Raw genomic sequence first — 20,372 nt, 5'->3', positions numbered from 1 at the left:
GCCGAGAGATCAACGAAGGCCAAAAACAAGTTGCCCTGTTTTGCCCTCGTGTATTTCCTGACCAGCATTAAGACGTTCAATCCCTGCTCCACTGTCCCCAGGCCAGAGCGGAAGCCGTACTGAAGATCAGACAGAATAGAGTTTTCCTCTCCCCCCTCCAGAAGCCGGTCCAAGATTATTCTGCCTGCTATTTTAGTAAGGGAATCCAGAAGGGAAATAGGCCTGTAACAGCCCGGGTCGTGTCTATTCCCCTTCTTGTAGATAGGAACTATTACAGATTCCACCCAAGTGGGCAAGAAATCAGCAACACAGCTGGCGTTAAGCACCTGGACCAGAAGGGGGGCCCACAGGGAAGAGGTGATCTTAAATATATCTATGGGGACCCCGTCTGAGCTAGGTGCCTTCCGGCTCTGACTTTTTCACAGAGCTTTTTCAACCTCCTCGAGAGTGAAATGCAGATTTCTATTGGGGGGGTACTCAAAAGCAGTTACCAAGGATCCTGCTTGTTGCTCACCCTCATATACGCTCGAGAAGTGTCTAACCCAGTCTGATTCAGGGATTGCTATTTCTATTTTCGGGCCGACCTCTTCCCTAAGAAAGGGAGTTCTGACAAGTTTCCAAAAGCTCGCACTATCATTCCTTATAGAAGCAGAATGAAGAGCCTCCCAAGCTTCAGACCTCAGAGTATTCTTCCTTTCTTTATTTGCCATTTTGAAATCCTTCCTACATCTACTAACCTCCTCAGCACATCTAGGTTTTTTGTGCAGCACCTTCTTTAGGAGCGCATAGGCCGTGGTACACTTAGAGTCAAACCAACCTCCCCCCTTTTTTTGATTCTTAAATGTCCTCGTAAGGGAAGCCTTAATTTCACTTGAGATTGAGAGGAAAGATACAAGACGAATTTGAGGGGATGAGTCTGCCCTTAAACACATCATAATTTCTGAAAAGCATTTATCAACCACTGTTTTGATTATCTCTGCCTCATTTACCATAGCCCATTTTAGTGTATAGCCATTAACGCTACCAATAGCTAAATTCATGTCCAAACTGTCACTTTCTTTCTCATTAATCAGAGTGGATGCAGTAGGTAGCAGGACAGTCACACAGAGCGGAAAGTGATCGCTCGATACTATATCAGAAACACTAAAAGAGTGGATTCTAGTACCATATTTATTAGAAACGGTGACATAGTCTATAGTTGTAGAGTAACCCCTACCATTGAATGTTGTAGATGACACCGACGGTGAGGTACACATTTCGTTTGCAAACCCCAAATCAAATTTAGCTAGCAGACTATTAAACTGTTCCCCTAAAGAGGAATGATTAAAATGTAACCGGCCTTCACCTTCGTCCTGTGCTAGGCCACACCTATTATCCTGTGTTACCTCACACAAATTGCAGTTAAAATCCCCTAGCATAATTATCATCAATTTGTGCTTAAAGATATGTTCCTGTATAGTCAAAGCTTTACTCAGTTTTCTTAGAACAATCGATACATCACCAGAGGGAATATTATTATATAGATTGACAATAGCAATTGGAGTATCACAAACCAGAACAAGTACCAACATTTGGAAATAAGTGTCTATAACAGGTTCAATAAATCTTACAAGATCTAACTTGTTGGACAAATAGATACTCAAACCACCCTTTGGTCTTCCATGCAAAACAGCAAGGGCCGGAGTATGAAAGGTCCTATAACCGTTCAGATGGACAGGTTCAAGACTCCACGTTTCCTGGAAAAAGAGCAGGTCTTGTGTTTGGATAAAATCCCACCAAATTGGATTTGTAATTTTAGATCTAATTCCGTCTATATTCCAAGATGAAATTTTAAACACCAATGGATCTGTCAAAGGAATAGGCATGAGAGCAGGAGTCACAGTAGAGGGGCCAGTTTGTAAGAAGGGGGCCATTTGATCAATTCCCCCCTCTGTGCCCTCATCTGCTGTCAGAACACCCTCCGCAGGTTCCTGAGCCTCACATATGGCTGAGACTACACATGATAGTTTCTCCCCGGTTACACCTGTATTTTCTCTTTTACAAGAGTCGGGAGTAAGGTCTGCCTCTATATCAGGTGCACTAGAGGTACTAGTGTCTAACTGTAGTCTATCATTATTTTCCAGACCGCTAAGAGTTTCATAGTAATTAAATGTTGGAATACCATATCTTCTACCCCATGGTTCTTCCAAGTTCAAAGGCGCGCAAGGGAGGGCAGGACACCTAATTGGTCGAGGCGGAGGATAAAAGTAACCAAGGGGAAGAATATTAACAAAGTGTGGATCATGTGTCCCCATGGCTACTCTCTCGAGCACTGTATGAACCAGTTGCAGGGCCCGGAATGATAGAACTACACAGTCACCCCTCAGCGTTTTGTTTGAGGTGCCTACCCATCTCGCTCTTCTAGCCATTTTGAACTCCGAGAAAAGATGATTTTTAAGTCCGATCCTAGAAGATAGGAAATAAAGAGATTTGCTTCTTAGGGTCGACCAATCTTCAAAGGCATTGGGGGGTAATGATGGAAGATTCACCAGAACCACAGTATATGGTGTTGCTTCTGGGGGCAGATTTAAATTAAATAAATTTGATGTTGCTCTTGTCTCCAATTTATCCTCTGCTCTTCCGTTTTGATGAGGTGGTACATAGGAAGATACATTAGAAGCTACCGAGACTGAGACAGGTGGTCTATTGTCATTAATTGCAATATGCCTTCTTGAGTCTTTATGCTCTAGTCGACCGGTAGGCTTTGTGTTGGGATTTTCGGCTTTGTCTAGTGCTTTAGCTGGAGCTGGTGCATTAGCTGAAGCTGGTGTAACAATTTTAGAGTTTACATCCGAGCAAGTGGCACTAAGTTGAGGTAATTTAAAAGTTGAATTTTCCTCAGTTGGTCTCTGCTTCTTATCAAGCTTTCCCTCAATGTTAGTCAACCCTGATTCTATGTTCTTAACTTTTAGGGTGAGGGGTTCTAGAAAAGTCATTAGAAGGGTTTCCATTCTTTCCCAAAAGCAGTCATCTTTTGTTGGGTCCCTAACAGTAGTTGGTGGAGCTACAGTTTCGGATTGATTATTCTCCTCACTTCCTCTACTCCCACTTAACTTGTCAGCAACATAATGTTGTTTATTTTTGGTATTCCTTTTACTATTTGTAACAGTTTTAGTAGTTTGCCTTTCCCTAATAATATGTGTTTGCTTACATTTAGCCTTCTGCCCTCTAGTCCTCACACAGGGGCTATCACTGATATTTAGGACAGAAATTGGACTCACAGAGATACCTTGTCCCTCCTTATCTGGGACGTCCTCATGTAGAGGAGCAAGATCCCCTATTTCATTACTGGTAAAAATTGTGGGGGTCACAGATAGCCTCGAGGTCGGAGGCAAGAGTTCAGTTATATCAGTGGGTGCCCCAAGACGTATCTCATTTGTTGACATATTAGGATGTGCCCCAGGCAAAGCAACAAAGGATGGGGCTAATATGGAATCCTGGGAGTCAGTAGTTAGCATTGAGATGTTTGTATCGGGTAAAGGCGGAAGGGTACCAGGTGGGAGTGAGAAGCGTCTTTCTGTGCTTTCAATTGCAGAAGCGACCACCCCAATCGTCTTCTGCAGCATTCGATCTATTGCTGTCAAACTAGGTAGGGGGGTGTTAAGAACTACGCTTTGTTTCCCAATCGTGATAGGTTGAATGGGAGTATTCTTCCCCATTTTTCTGTGATGAATGTAAGTATATTTAAGTGATGGCACAATCAAATTATAAAACCATGCAACTCCAACTAGAAGTTAACCCTTCACAATATTAGAACATTAAAACTCATATAAAAATGATTGCTTCACAAATTAAAATAAGATACGCCTATGACTATTTAGTGGCGTATAGTATTTACTATACATCACACCTAAAAGGTAAGGCCAAGAGGGGTGGCCCAGCCCAGCCCCCTCCAGCCCCGGATGGCCACAGATGGTCCCGCCCTTGTGCCGGGCTTCTCCCGGGACGCTCCCGCGACGCGGGGAGTGATGCCGATTTTTAAGCGCCTCCTGGCGCGATTCTCCCGTGTGCGGCTTACGGCCGCAAGGGCTGCTGGGATTTGTAGTCTCTTGTCACTGGTGCTCTCCCCCACTCAGCGGCCGCTATGCGATTGAAGGAAGCGGCGGCGGGGGTGAGCAGGCAAGCAGCGTGAGGCGGCGTCTCAAAATCAAGGGCAACCCCGAGGAAGGCAGGTAGGGTGTCACGAAGGTTAACAAAGTTTTTAGAAGGAGTCCCCGCTCCACCGGGAGTGATGCCGATTTTTAGGCGCCTCCTGGTGCGAATCTCCAGTGTGAGGCTTTCGGCCACAAGGGCTGCTGGGATTTGTAGTCTCTTGTCCCTGGCGTTCTCCCCCACTCAGCGGCCACTATGCGATTGAAGGTAGCGGCGGGGGGGGGCGGGCAAGCAGCGTGAGGCGGCGTCTCAAAATCAAGCGCGACCCCGAGGAAGGCAGGTAGGGTGTCACGAATGTTAACAACGTTTTTAGAAGGAGTCCCCGCTCCACCGGGAGTGATGCCGATTTTTAAGCGTCTCCTGGCGCGATTCTCCCGTGTGCGGCTTCCGGCCGCAAAGGCTGCTGGGATTTGTAGTCTCTTGTACCTGGCGCTCTCCCCCACTCAGCGGCCGCTATGCGATTGAAGGAAGCGGCGGCGGGTGGTGAGTGGGCAAGCAGCGTGAGGCGGCGTCTCAAAATCAAGGGCGACCCCGAGGAAGGCAGGTAGGGTGTCACGAAGGTTAATAACGTTTTTAGAAGGAGTCCCCGCTCCACCGGGAGTGATGCCGATTTGTAGGCTCCTCCTGGCGCGATTCTCCTGTGTGCGGCTTCCGGCCGCAAGGGCTGCTGGGATTTGTAGTCTCTTGTCCCTGGCGCTCTCCCCCAAGGTTAACAAAGTTTTTAGAAGGCGTCCCCCCAAACTTCCTGATTGCAAAGTTGTCCAGACACTCTCCAAGGGATCAAGATCATGGAATCTGGACAAAAATTACTGAACTTTAAACTCAAACCTCTTTGATCCACTTCAAACAATCACTACAGTACATAGCGACACTGTAACTGGCGGGAAAGACCTGTGCAGAGCCCACTTCAGGGTTCCTTACTACAGTTTATGTGATCTACCGCCGATGGAGCCACCCACAAGGCATGAGCCACTTCTTCCGCCACCAAGCCGGAGGAAGACTGGTGTGTACGCGAGGCTCTTCTTCGCCCCCAGGGATAAGTCCCACACTCTTCTATTCAGACTGGGGAGGGGTGGGGGAGGGATGGTGAGCGGGTGGCGATGGATTACTGAACCAATTTCGGGGTTTCGAGTGGGAGAGGGATGGGGAGTTCATTTTTCAACTGTTTTGAGAATATTAGATTTTGTCTAAGTTTTAGAGGAGGCCCCTGTCAAATACACGTAGGTAAGACACTGAGGCAGTCTATGGGACAGATCCCATACTGCTGCCCTACACTAACACAGTAGACCCCAGACTAAACTCACTATTACCCCAACCAAGTAGACGGCGCACCAAGAAGATGACCCTACATACGAGCACCCAGATACTCATAACATACCAATGGCACCCAGAGAACTTAGGCTCCTTACGTGGAATGTTAGACGGCTCAACAACCCCAGGAAAGCTCGCCTTGTCCTCACATACCTCCAGAGACACCACACACATATCTGCTTCCTTCAGGAAATTCACCTGACCCCACCCACCTCCACTCGCCTAGAGGTGCGCTGGTGTGCAGAGGTACACCACTCCCTGAATCCCAGCTATGCCAGCGGCACTGCAATACTTATAAGGAAAGGAATCCCATGGATGCTCACTCAGATTAAAAAGGATACAGAGGGGCCGTATGCTATAGTGGCAGGACAACTCCAACAGCAATCCCTCATACCTCGTTTGCATATATGGCCCTAACATAGACGACCCAGACTTTTACACTGAGCTGAGGGGCGGTATGCTATAGCGGCCGGACAACTCCAACAGCAATCCCTCATACCTCGTTTGCATATATGGCCCTAACATAGACGACCCAGAACTTTACACTGAGATTTGGCACTAAATAGTGAAAACGGGCCACGGAGCTATAACCTGGGGGGAGATTTTAATGTAATCCTAGATCTGAACTAGACAGGTCGGGAGCAGCTCGGCGGCCCCACGCTAAAGCAGTGGCACATGCTGTAATGCAAGATTTCAACATAAACAATGTATGTTGATATAAGAACGGGACCCGTAGGGAGGGAACATGCATGACGTTGGCACATGATGCCTGGTTGCGCATAGACTGCTGGCTGACCACCAGAAACGTGACTACATGGTCAACAGCAACAGCCATGACACACCACCATCGGACACTGTCTGACCATGTTCTAGTGCTTCTAGAGCGTACCCTTCTCTAGACCTAAAACTGCGCCTTCACATGGCGCCACACGCAGCGGCGCACTGCGTGAACAGGTATTCTAGGCTGAAATACACCAGCCCATCACAGAATTTTTTGTAGTCAATAAGGGCTCAGTCAGCTTCCCCCAGATACTATGGGAGGCCTTCAAGGCTGTGGTAAGAGGGGCAGACTGTAGTGCTAAAAGCAATCCATTCCAGGCTTGCTGGAAAAAGATCTGCGGGAACTCGAAACGCTACTCTGTGACATGAGATCCCTTGCTACACTAGCATCAATACGAGAGAAACTCACCGAATACGAGGAAGAAGCAAACCGCTAACGTCACTATTTAACCTGCGAATCCCAAGCGAGACAGTACAGGGGAGGCGAAGGTGCTAGCTACATCCTGGGTGATATGCTGCGCAGACCTAGAGCGCAACACTATATTACGGAACTCCAGGACGAGCAATCAACAAACCAGACTTCCCCACAGGCCAAACTCAACACAATTACCTCCTTCTACTCTAATCTCTACCATACTACGGAAGAGATACCTGAGGAAATGCTAATAGAATACTTTGATACCTTTGAACTGCTGTGGCTTCATGATGTGCGATGACAGTACTTGGACTCACCCTTCACTGAAGAGGAAGTCCTGCAAGTCAACCACAGTCTCCCGAATGACGAAGCCCCTAGTCTGGACTGCCAACCTGCCTCTTTTTATAAAGAATGTGCCACCCTGCTAGTCGCCCATATGGTTGTTATGTAGAGGCCCAAATACTACCGCCCTCCATAAGAGAAGCAATGATCATTTCCATGCCGAAACCCCGGAAATCACCACATTTATGTGACTCTTATCACCTGTTGTCAGTGATTAACAGTGATAACAAAATCCTAGCTAAACTGATTTCTAATCGAGTATGGCCCATTTTACCAGACATAATTCTCCCCGACCAATCGGGCTTTGTCCCAGTCCGTTCGATAGCACATAATCTCAGAACACAGTTCACAGTCATACAATGTGTGGAGCCCACATTAGTGACAGGCGCTGCCCTCCTAGGCGCCACAAAGGCATTTGATTCACTAGAATGACCTTTCCTGTTTGGTCTCCTCAGGCTATTAGGATTTTACCCCCAATTCATCCGCCTCATAACTTTGCTATATCAGTCCCCGATGGCACCCTAACGCCTTAACGGAATGACATCAGCCCCATTCCATGAGGTAACCGACAGTGATGTCCTATTTCTCAAATTCTGTTTGCCATGGCAATGGAACCACTCGCAGCCCGACTACGACAACACCACGAGCACAGAGGGCTTAACTTCAGACTCCGCAGAGTGCTGGTCTCCATGTATGCAGATGACATAGCCCTTTACGTTCTAGAACCCCATATTAACCTTGAAGCGGTTATCTGGGAGCTCAAACACATCGGAGAATTGTGGGGCTTTAATATTAATTGGACTAAGTCCATTATCTTTCCCCCTCATGGAAAACACCCCACAAATTGAATCGGAATACTCACTAACATGGGTGACGGAACCAGTCAAATATCTGGGGTTATGGCTTAGCCGCGACAGCGGAGACCTGTGGACCGCAAACTGCGATAGGGCAATCACCTGTCTAGAAGACAGACTCTACCACTCTCCCTCTCGGGAATGTTGGCAATAGCCAAGATGGTGGTTCTGCCAAAATTCCTGTATCAATTTGTCAACCTGACTGTATCCTCCAAATTCCCAAAGTGCCTAAGATCACTATTAATAACACTTGCGTGGTCTGGGAAACAGCGCATGATAGCATGAGAAGTCCTCACCTGCCCCTCCGGCAGGGTGGATTAGACGCCCCAGATATGACAATATATGTTTTGGCACTCATAAAAAGCTAAAGAAAATCTTGGACAACCTTCCCGCCTCTGCAAGCAAAACTCTAGTCCACACTCTGGTGACCTCGCAGCTGGACTATGGGAATGTCCACTAATTGGGAGTATCAAAATGAAGCCTGCAACGGTTGCAACACATTCAGAATGCAGTGGTACGCCTGGTTCTCAATCTACCTAGACGGGCTTCAGCGACGAAAGCTCTGGACTCCCTTCACTGGCTGCCAATCAGTATAAGAATTCTCTTAAAAGCTTTATGTTTCTGTCACCGGAGTCTACAGGGGAAAGGCCCTAGCTACCTGTGTGATCTCCTGACCAACTACAAGCCTAATTGGTAGTTGAGATCGACAGGAGGACATGTGCTCAAAGTAACAAAAATGGGCAAGGATGGGTGCACGCTCATTTGGCTATCTGGCAGACAAAAATTGGAACACTCTGCCACCTTTACTGCGTGTAGAAAAATCAGAGAAGATCTTCTGCAGAGGCCTAAAAACCTGGCTTTAGCAGTTATAAGCTGTGCCTCTCGGTTTGACTCCTGCATATAACAATTTCCATAGCGCGGGGACACACCAGTCGGTGTAGCCAGGCACTTTACAAATGACTTTATTATCATTATTATATGCACTATGTGCGCAGCCTCAATATGCCCACAACTGGACATATCCCATCAAATTTCAACCGCACGTGGCTGCGGAGGCAGACCTGGTACATCGCACCCCTATCCACGGCCCTATATCACCCACCCGTACAGAAGAACAGAAGTTACCATAACTGACTATGCAATGGGCATAGGATGGCCTAAGACATCGGGCATGGCTCCCATGCCTTTAAGCTCCTTCCATTCTGATAATCGATAACCCACTGATACCGGCACTGGTGGACTCCAATACTAAAAACAAGCATTTGCAATGCAAAAGGTCTTGCATTTGCGAGAGTTAAAGCTACTGGCATTATAAACGACAATGCCTTTAATTTATGTTTTAAAAGCCAACACATACATAAAAGGTATTGTCATTTACAATGCCTATAGCACAAACTCTTGCAAACGACAGACCTAATGCAGTGCAAATGCTTGTCTCCCTAGACAGCGGTGCTTCTTGTGAAGATTACTATTTTTTCTCGGCTGTGAGCCGAGCCTAGACATCGCAGCTGCCAGGTGATCTGTTGTATGAACTCTGTGGGGTCTGATCGATCCCAACGGTTCGGATTGGCTTATGTCTGTGTCATTCCAAAATCATAGCCTACAATTGGTTAATGGTTGGAACATGCCCTACCATTTCTTGCAAATTAATTCCCATGGAGTATTGCCTCTGGAACGAGCAGCGCCATGCTTGCTGCTTGAATGCCTTTATCTCCTTTCCTTTCTTTGTCCTTACGAAGAGCTCATATTTTAAAGTGTTTTATTGTTATCCTAGCCATGAATCCCCAAAGCTTTCTTTGCTATTTGGGGACTTGGAACCCCTTTTTTGTCTCTTGTTATTTTCTGTGAGCACGTTTTGGGAATAGCACTTCAAGCACATATGAAAACATGCAGTTTAGTGCTGTATTGAACATTATGTTGTGGATAATTACCTTTGATGCTACTTAAAACACTCTCAAATGGACCTGTCGACACCCTCAGCACCGCCGAATACCTGCACTTCCAGATCCACACTGATCCCAACACCACCTTCAGAGGAACCCTCGTCTACAGACCCCCCGGACCCGACCACAGTTCAGCGACTCCATTGCCGACTTCGTCAGTTCACACGCATTCGCCTCCACAGACTACATCCTCCTCATTGTCCTGAACTTCCACCTCGAGAACAACAACGACACCAACTCCACCACCCTGATTGCCAACCTTGCCAAATTCAGACTTAGACAACTCGTCACAACACCCACCTACTCTGCCAGCCACACGCTTGACCCCATCTTCTCTGCAAGCTCCCATGTCTCCTTCAACCACACCACCGAACTCCACTGGACCAACCATTGCTGCATCCACTTCACCTTCCGGAAACCCACCACGCACCACCGCACCCAACAGATCCCCCGACGCTGCTGGAGCAAAGTCCCTGAAGACCAGCTAACCACCACCCTCGCTCGGAGCCCACCTAGCTGCCCCACCGACCCCGCCACCGCCACTTGCAACCTCAGACAATGGATCGACGACTGTGCCAACAGCCTTGCCCCAATCAATAAACCCTCCAACAGACACACTAGCAAGAAAGCCAGCTGGTTCGCTGAGGACCTCCAGGCCTCCAAGCAAACCTGCCGAAAGTTAGAGAAGAAATGGCAACGTGAACAGACACCGGACAGCTACGCAGCAAACAAGAACGCCACCCGCAGACACCATCACCTCATCAGATCTGCCAAAAGGACCTCCTTCAAAGACCACCTAGACAGCAACGCGCACAACAGCAAAGAGCTCATCAACATCGTGAAGGAACTCTCCAACCCCAGCTCCAACACCAACGACATCCCACCCTCACAAGACCTGTGCGATTCCCATGCCACCTTCTTCCGTTGCAAGATCGCAGACATCCAGGACAGCTTCAATGCCACGGCCGCCATCCACACCGACCCCCTGTTCACCTGGATAAACATACGCAACGAATACACCATCAAAATCATGAACTCCATCCACTCTGATTCTCCATCAGATCCATGCCCACACCACATCTTCAACAGAGCCTGCACCACCATCGCACCGCATCTCCAGAAAACCATCAACCTCTCCTTCAAGACAGCGACCTTCCCGGAGAGCTGGAAGCACGTAGAGATCAAAGCCTTACTCAAAAAAACCAAGACTGACCCCAAAGACCTGAAGAACCTCCGGCCCATCTCCCTCCTCCTGTTCACGGCGAAGGTCATCGAGAAGACCTTCAGCAGACAACTGACCCGCTACCTTGAGGAGAACAGTATCCTGGACCCTTCTCAGTCCGGGTTCCGCAGCAACCACAGCACCGAAACTGCTCTCATCGCCGCCACTGATGACATCAGGGCCCTGCTGGACAATGGAGAAACCACAGCCCTCATCCTCCTGGACCTGTCAGCTGCCTTTGACGCCATCTACCACCGTACCCTACGTGCACGCCTCTAAGACGCTAGGATCCAAGGCAAGGCTCTGGACTGGACCACCTTCCTTTCCGGAAGAACTCAGAGCGTCCGCCTCCCCCCATCGGCTCCGAAGCCACCAAGATCATCTGCGGCATACCCCAAGGCTCATCCATCAGCTCTACATTGATCAACATCTACATGGCACCGCTCGCCCACGTCGCCCGACTACACAACCTCAACATCATCTCCTATGCTTATGACACTCAGCTGACACTCAGCTGATCCTCTCCCTCACCGAGGACCCTCTCACTGCCAAAACCAGCCTCCACGAAGGGATGAAATTCATCGCTGAGTAGATGAAGAACAGCCGACCGAAGCTAAACTTAGGCAAGATGGAAGTCCTCATACTCGGTTCCACCCCCTCAGCCTGGGATGACTCCTGGTGGCCAACCGCACTGGGAACTGCTCCAACACCCACCGACCATGTACGTAACTTGAGTTCATCCTCGACTCAGCATGCTCCGCAATATCTACAGGTGGATCCCCACCGAAACAAGAAGTCAGCAGCAGGCTGGACTACGAAAACACCCTCTACGCAGGAGCGTCGGCCAAACTACTGAAACAACTTCAGCGCATTCAAAACGCCTCTGCACGTCTGATCCTCGACATCCCTCACCGCAGCCACATCATCCCACACCTGAGAGACCTGCACTGGCTACCCAACAAGAGGATCACCTTTAAGCTCCTCACCCACGCACACAAGGCACTCCACAACACCGGAACAGCATGCCTCAACAGGCGACTTAACTTCTACACCCCCAACCGCCAGCTCCGCTCCGCTGACCTCGCCCTCATCTCCCATCACCTCACCGCCAAGACCTGGAACACCCTCCCCATCCTCCTACGGCAGACCCAGGACCTGCTAACCTTCAGAAGACTCCTCAAGACCTGGCTAATCGAGCAGTAGTAGTGCCCCCCCCTAGCGCCATGAGACGCTCACGGGTAAGTAGTGCGCTCTGCAAATGTTTTGATTGATTGATTGATTGTCGGAAATCACACAGGCCAAGCCTCAGTTTTATAGCTTTAGAAGACCAAGGGCCACATGCATCAAGCATTGAATCAGCCCGTTTGCGAGGGCAAAAGGGACTTTTCTGAAGCATTAAAAGCCTTGGCATTTGCAAATTGGGTAATTGCAATTTTTTTGCGATTACCTATATTTAGGAAATTGCAATTTGTCATTCCCTAATGCGCTGCAAGTTGCCTTTCCTAGATGCGAACTGTGCATTTAGAAAATGCTGATTACCATCAGCTTCAAGTTGATGGTAATTTGCGCATGCATTGAAAAATGCCCCAAAATGCATTTTTCAAAGTGCTATTAGGTAATATTAACCCCTTGTGTGCTTCATTCGCCAATGGTCGTTGCGTGCACTACTTTTGTAGTGCTGCGCACATCCCTTGGCTGGTTTGGCCCCGCCCACTCATTAAACCCGCCGCACCTTGGCTGAATCGCCGCTGCGGTAAACGGGGTAAGGAATCACAATTTATTTTGCGATTTCTACATGCATAAGGATTTGCAATTCCAAAATTGCGATTCCTTAAAAATCGCTATTTAGGAATCGCAAATCCTAATGTTGATGCATGTGGCAGCCAATTAAGAAAAAAAGAATTATAAAAGAAAAAAAAATGTAAAATCTTTCAGAAACGTTTAAAGTTTCCGTTTGATCAAGCATTATGGCGCAGAAAGAAAGACAAGCGGCGTTTTTAGATAATTTCCGAAATGTGTTGCTTTTACTTTGAGGAGGCCAATTTGAAAATTGTCAAACATAAGACCACCAGAAAGTTTCTCCGAAAATGCAATATTATATTGAATAGCGTTGACTAATGACCCATCATTTTTTCTATTTGGTGTTTTTATCAGAACGGAAAACGTGATAAAACTGATTTGACTCAGTTTGACTTTATTGCCCTAAAAGTTCCCCGGGGCGAAGCTTCCCGCTGCCTTCACACTTCCGTCCACTTTAGAGAATTCACGCTGCTTGTTCCCCTTTGAAGTGGAATGGGGGAGCAGCTTCACTGGGTATTACTTTTGAGCCTTGGCTCATTGAAGGTTTTTAAGTGTGTGACGCTGTGTTGCGTGTTATGAGGTGATGCCTCAGCTGCTTCTTGTAACGTCCCTGAGGCCTGGATAGTCGGTGCTTCTTGATTTTACTCTTCAGTGAGATGGGGAAGTTTATTCGTTTTACTGGGAGACTCGCACCTTAGCTCTGTTTCTCTTCTGCATCTCTTGGGTTACTGTGTGAGAGTGATGGGAGAAGAGGTTAAACCGCTGCAGCCCTAACACAAGCCCCTGTGGCTCATGGGGTCCCACATTCCTGCAGGATCCTCTACTGTCACGGAGGCCCCCACTGAATAGCTGTGAAATCTGGTATATTCTGGGTCAGCTCATTACATTCTGCAGGGGGTGGCCCGCCCGCAGCATGCTTGGCCAGTGCTTACTTCCTGTCTCACTCAGTGCATACTTCCTGTGTCACTCATTGCATACTTCCTGTCTCACTCAGTGCATACTTCCTGTGTCACTCATTGCATACTTCCAATCACACTCAGTGCATTCTTCCCGTCTCACTCAGTGCATACTTCCCATCTCACTCAGTGCATACTTCCTGTCTCACTCAGTTCATGCTTCCCATCTCACTCAGTGCATGCTTCCCATCTCACTCAGTGCATACTTCCTGTCTCACTCAGTGCATACTTCCTGTGTCACTCATTGCATACTTCCCATCTCACTCAGTGCATACTTCCTGTGTCACTCATTGCATACTTCCTGTGTCACTCAGTGCATACTTCCTGTCTCACTCAGTTCATGCTTCCCATCTCACTCAGTGCATGCTTCCTGTCTCACTTAGTGCATACATTAGGTCTCACTCAGTGCATTCTTCCCGTCTCACTCAGAGCATACTTCCCATCTCACTCAGTGTATACTTCCCATCTCACTCAGTGCATACTTCCTGTCTCACTCAGTGCATACTTCCTGTGTCACTCAGTGCATACTTCCAATCACACTCAGTGCATTCTTCCCGTCTCACTCAGTGCATACTTCCTGTCTCACTCAGTGCATACTTCCTGTGTCACTCAGTGCATACTTCCTGTCTCACTCAGTTCATACTTCCCGTCTCACTCAGTGCATACTTCCTGTGTCACTCATTGCATACTTCCTGTCTCACTCAGTGCATACTTCCTGTGTCACTCAGTTCATGCTTCCAATCACACTCAGTGCATTCTTCCCGTCTCACTCAGTGCATACTTCCTGTGTCACTCAGTGCATACTTCCTGTCTCACTCAGTGCATGCTTCCCATCTCACTCAGTGCATGCTTCCTGTCTCACTTAGTGCATACATTAGGTCTCACTCAGTGCATTCTTCCCGTCTCACTCAGTGCATACTTCCCATCTCACTCAGTGCATACTTCCTGTCTCACTCAGTTCATGCTTCCCATCTCACTCAGTTCATGCTTCCCGTCTCACTCAGTGCATACTTCCCATCTCACTCAGTGCATACTTCCTGTGTCACTCATTGTATACTTCCTGTGCCACTCAGTGCATACTTCCTATCTCACTCAGCGCATACTTCCAGTCTCACTCAGTGCATACTTCCTGTCTCACTCAGCGCATGCTTCCTGTCTCACTCAGTGCATACTTCCTGTCTCACTCAGTGCATACTTCCCGTCTCACTCAGTGCATACATCCTGTCTCACGCAGTGCATACTTCCCGTCTCCCTCAGTGCATACTTCCTGTCACACTCAGTGCATACTTCCTGTCTCACTCAGTGCATACTTCCTGTCACACTCAGTGCACACTTCCTGTCTCACTCAGTGCATACTTCCTGTCACACTCAGTGTATACTTCCTGTCTCACTCAGTGCATACTTCCTGTCACACTCAGTGCATACTTCCTTTCTCACTCAGTGTATACTTCCTTTCTCACTCAGTGCATTCTTCCTTTCTCACTCAGTGCATACTTCCTTTCTCACTCAGTGTATACTTCCTTTCTCACTCAGTGCATACTTCCTGTCACACTCCGTGTATACTTCCTGTCTCACTCAGTGCATACTTCCTGTCTCACTCAGTGCATACTTCCCGTCTCACTCAGTGCATACATCCTGTCTCACGCAGTGCATACTTCCCGTCTCCCTCAGTGCATACTTCCTGTCACACTCAGTGCATACTTCCTGTCTCACTCAGTGCATACTTCCTGTCACACTCAGTGCACACTTCCTGTCTCACTCAGTGCATACTTCCTGTCACACTCAGTGTATACTTCCTGTCTCACTCAGTGCATACTTCCTGTCACACTCAGTGTGTTAGACGGACCGGGAGGGTCGGCCGAGGTTACGGGGAGAGGTCTCCAGGGAGAGCCGTCTCCAACGACTGTACAGATGAATAACTTCCCCCCCACAGACGGACACCACACAAGACTGAAGGTTAACGAGACTTTATATGCAATTCTTAGGTTACGATGATATGGTACAAGGAGGTCCGGACTCAGGGGTCCCCTCTAGCTTAGTCTTTGGTTGAGGAAAAGGGTAGCGGGACAGTCTTTAGTTACCGGTGAGTCCAAAAATAGCTCTCAATCCTTGAGCTCGGCGTTCTTGATGATCGGGCCGTGGAGGAGCCAAGCAGGTCCCGAGATGGTCGGATGAAAGATGACGGTCCGCGGCGGAGCCTGCAGGTCCCGATGAAGATGACGGTTACAACGGTCCGCGGCCACGCCAGCAGATCCGGACGACGATGAAGGATGAAGGTTACGACGGCTGTGGCAGCGCCACCAGGCAGGATGATGGTGCACAGGACAGAGCTACGGCAGCGCCAGTAGTCCGTTCAGGATGAGTTCCTCTTTACGTCTCTCGACTCCAAGATACAACTGCCTTCCTGCTCTGGAGCTGCCCCAGTTATAGGGCTGGCGTGCTTTGATGTCCGGACCCTCGCACTTGGAGGTCGGGGGGTCCGGGATGCGGGATTCCAGACACCCAGCAGGGGGGTGGGGCCAGCGCCCGGGGAGGCGATGGGCGAGCGGCACTTGGCGGGGGGAGCCATCGACACCTCTTTCTCCCATTGACTTGCCAAGTAGCCCGCTCACCTCCTGGGTGGATGGTGGTGCCGAGATGTCTGAGGCCGGGCCAGGCCCAGGGTCGGGGTCGATCGGGGGCCAGGCGACCTCGTGGTGAAGTGTCCAAGATGGCGGTTCAGGTTGGCCGCGTGGGCCGGCAGTGGACCGGGCCCACGAGGTTAGCTTGCTTCGCAGGCAGGGGCCCTGAGAGGGCAGCAGATGTACAATGATGATGTGTGGTACTGTCGTGGCGGCTCTCGGGCCTGGTTGGGCTGGGGGAGAGCGGCCCTTCATGTGGCCTGTCCAACATGCGTCCCCCCCAGCTGAAGGCGGGGAGAGTTACCCATCTTCTTGGGGACTCTCGTCGTCGAGGCGGAAAAACCGGGACAGGCCGTCTGCGTTGGCGTGGTCTGGTCCTGGCCGGTGTTCGACTGTGAAGTCCATACCTTGCAAGGAGATGGACCAGCGCAGCAACTTTGGGTTTTCCCCCCGCATATGCATCAGCCACTGCAGGGGTCGGTGGTCGGTCTGCACCCGGAAGTGGGTGCCAAAAAGGTAGGGCCGGAGCTTTTTGAGGGCCCATACCACTGCGAATGCTTCTCTCTCTATGGTGCTCCAGCGTTGCTCCCGGGGTAGGAGCCTCCGGCTGATGAAGGCCACGGGTTGATCAAGGCCTTCGGTGTTCACTTGGGACAGGACCGCCCCAATGCCCTGGTCGGAGGCGTCCGTCTGGACGAGGAACTCCCGGCTGTAGTCGGGGGCCTGGAGCACAGGAGCGGAACACATGGCGGCCTTCAATTGTTCGAATGCCGTTTGACACTCTGGGGTCCAGTTCACTTTCTTTGGTTGATTCTTTGACGTGAGTTCCGTGAGAGGCCCCACTATGGTTCCATAGTCTTTTACAAACCTTCGGTAATAGCCTGTGAGGCCCAGGAATGCTCGTACCTCGGTTTGGGTGATAGGGGGCTGCCAGTCCTGGATGGCAGCAATTTTTAGCTGTAGAGGGGCCACTAGGCCGCTTCCCACCTGGTGCCCGAGGTAGGTCACAGACCCTTGTCCAATTTGACATTTGCTGGCCTTGATCGTGAGGCCAGCTCGTTGAAGGGCTTGCAGCACTGCTCGGAGGTGGTGGAGGTGTTCGGTCCAGTGGTGGCTGTACACAGCGATGTCGTCTAGGTAGGCGGCGCTGAACCCTTCGAGCCCCGCCAGGACCTTATTGACGAGCCGTTGGAAAGTCGCTGGTGCATTTTTCATGCCGAAAGGCATGACCGTAAAATGATAGTGGCCATCGGGGGTGGAGAAGGCAGAACGTTCCTGTGCTCGGGGTGTGAGGCCGATCTGCCAATACCCTGCTGTCAGGTCGAAGATGCTGAGGTAGCGGGCAGCTCCCATTCGGTCGACCAGTTCATCTGCCCGGGGGATGGGATGTGCGTCCGTCCGGGTGACCTCATTCAGGCCCCGGTAGTCGACACAGAACCGGAGTTCTGGGGTGGTTCCGGGGGCGGCTGCTTTGGGGACCAGCACGACCGGGCTGGCCCATGGACTGTCTGAGGGCTCGATGACCCCGAGCGTGAGCATCTTGGCCACTTCCGCCTGGATGCAGGCCCGTACCCGATCAGGTACGCGGTAGGCCCGGTGGCGGATAGGAGGGCTATCTCCGGTGTCCACATCGTGCACACACCAGGACGTGACACCTGGGGTGAGGGAGAACAGGCTGGCGAACTGTGACAGGAGGGCTTGGCACTCTTGGCGTTGTTCTCTGGTGAGGGTCTCCGAGAGGCGGACCCCATCTACGGAGCCGTCTTGCTCCTGGGTCCGCAGGAGGTCAGGGAGAGGCTCGGAGTCGTCTTCAGCCCCGTTGTCTGTGGCCATCAGTAGGCTGAGTTCGGTTCGTGCAAAGTGAGGTTTCAGCCTGTTGGTGTGGAGGACCCGGAGTGGGTTCCGGGAGGACTCCATATCGATCAGATAGGTGGCAGGACCCTTGCGCTCGATCACCTTGAAGGGCCCCGTCCATTTGTCTTGGAGAGCGCATGGTTCTGTGGGGGACATTACCCATACTTGTTGCCCCGGCTCGAATTCAATGGATGAGGCGTTCTGGTCATACCATTTTTTCATATCCTCTTGACTGGCCTCTAGGTTGGTTTTTGCTAGGTCTCTGAACCGCTGGGACTGGTTGCGGAGGGTGAGGAGGTACCGGAAGACGTCTGGAGGGTTCTTGGCCGGAGGCATCTCCCAGCCTTCTTTGATCAGGCTGAGCGGCCCCCGCACTGGGTGCCCGTATAGCAGTTCAAATGGGCTGAAGCCTAGTGATTTTTGTGGGACCTCCCGGTAGGCGAAGAGGAGGCACGGCAGCAGTACATCCCACTGGCGACGGAGGGACTCTTCCAATCCCCCGATCATCCCTTTTAGTGTGCGGTTGAACCGCTCAACCAGTCCGTTCCCTTGGGGGTGATAGGGGGTCGTGAATCGGTAGGTGACCCCACACTGTTGCCAGAGTGATTTCATGTATTTAGAAATAAAGTTCGTGCCTCTGTCGCTGACGACTTCTCGGGGGAACCCCACACGGGAGAAGATCCCCATCAGGGCCCGGCCGACCACTGGGGCTGTCACGGTCCGGAGAGGTATAGCCTCAGGGTAGCGGGTGGCGTGGTCCACCAGCACCAGAATAAAGCGATGGCCTTGTTTTGTACGTGGGTCTAGGGGTCCCACAATGTCTATTCCGACCCTCTCAAATGGGGTCGTGACTACTGGAAAGGGTTGCAAGGGGGCCTTTAGTTTGCGGCCGCTCTTCCCACTGGCTTGGCACGTGGGGCAAGATCGGCAATGCTGGTGCACATCGTTTCTCATTTTGGGCCAGAAGAAGTGGGTCACTAGGCGGCTGTAAGTTTTATCTTGTCCGAGGTGCCCTGCCAGGGGGACATCGTGGGCCAAGTTTAACAGGAAGTCTCTGAAACGGAGGGGTACCGCTAGTACTCTGTTGGCCCCCAGCTCGGCGATTCTTTGCTCGCTGTACAGCAGATCATTGTCCCAGTAGACCCAATGAGTTCCGGAAGTATCCCCTGCGCTTTGGGCGAGCGCTTGTTGGCGGAGTCCCTCTAGGGAGGGACAGGCCTTCTGCTCCCGGCGAAATTGTTCTTGCGTGGGTCCCCCCTCTTGGGCCCACTGGTCAAGGTTAGCGATGTCGGAAGGTTGAGCAGGTTCGAGGGGGGTGTCATGGTCGGTGGTCTCGGCTGGGGCGACCGGAGGCGGCGGCGCCGGCCATTCTGGTTCTTCTGGGTGAGGGTTGGCCCGGGCGGCCATGGACCGGGTGGTGACGCACGCCCAGTCCGGGACGCCTAACATCCCCAAGTGTTCTTTTCGCTCCACGGCTGCCCACGGGGAGCTCTCCAGGTCATTTCCGAGTAGGCAGTCCACGGGGGAGTCGTCTCGGACCGTCACCTTCAGCATGCCGGAGACCCCTCCCCACTCAAAGGGGACGCAGGCCATCCGACACAGACTTTCCGAGTTGTCGGCTGATCGCACAGGGCAGAGGATGTTCGGTAGATATTGTTCGGGGGGTCACCAGGTGACAGCGGACGGCTGTCACACTGGCCCCGGTGTCCCGAAGGGCTTCGGCCCGTCGTCCATTGATGCTTACCCATTGGCTGTACTTCTGGGTGTTAGCGGGTAGGGGGACCCGCGGGACCATGTCTCTTCCCCCTAAGCACGCGAGAGTCATGGCGGCTGGCTCCCACTCTTGATACTCTTGCTGGTCTGTTTCTTGTTCCTCGGGGATCTGTTCTTCCCCCAGTGCCGCGGCGGCCACTTGGCGGGGTTTTGGACTCTGATACTGCGGGCAGCTTGGGTCATTTGCATAGTGGCCGACTCGCTGGCATCGGTGACATGTGACATTGGCTCTGTACCCCGGTCGCGCCGGGGTGCTGCCCCGGTTGGCCGGGGGGGTGGTGCTGGCAGCGGGGGCGGCCGGAGTGTGGTC

This window comes from Lissotriton vulgaris, chromosome 1_1 (assembly GCF_964263255.1).
Source record: "Lissotriton vulgaris chromosome 1_1, aLisVul1.2, whole genome shotgun sequence".
Classification (NCBI taxonomy): domain Eukaryota; kingdom Metazoa; phylum Chordata; class Amphibia; order Caudata; family Salamandridae; genus Lissotriton; species Lissotriton vulgaris.
The sequence above is the reverse complement of the archived record's forward strand: the minus strand, read 5'-3'. Positions refer to the sequence as shown.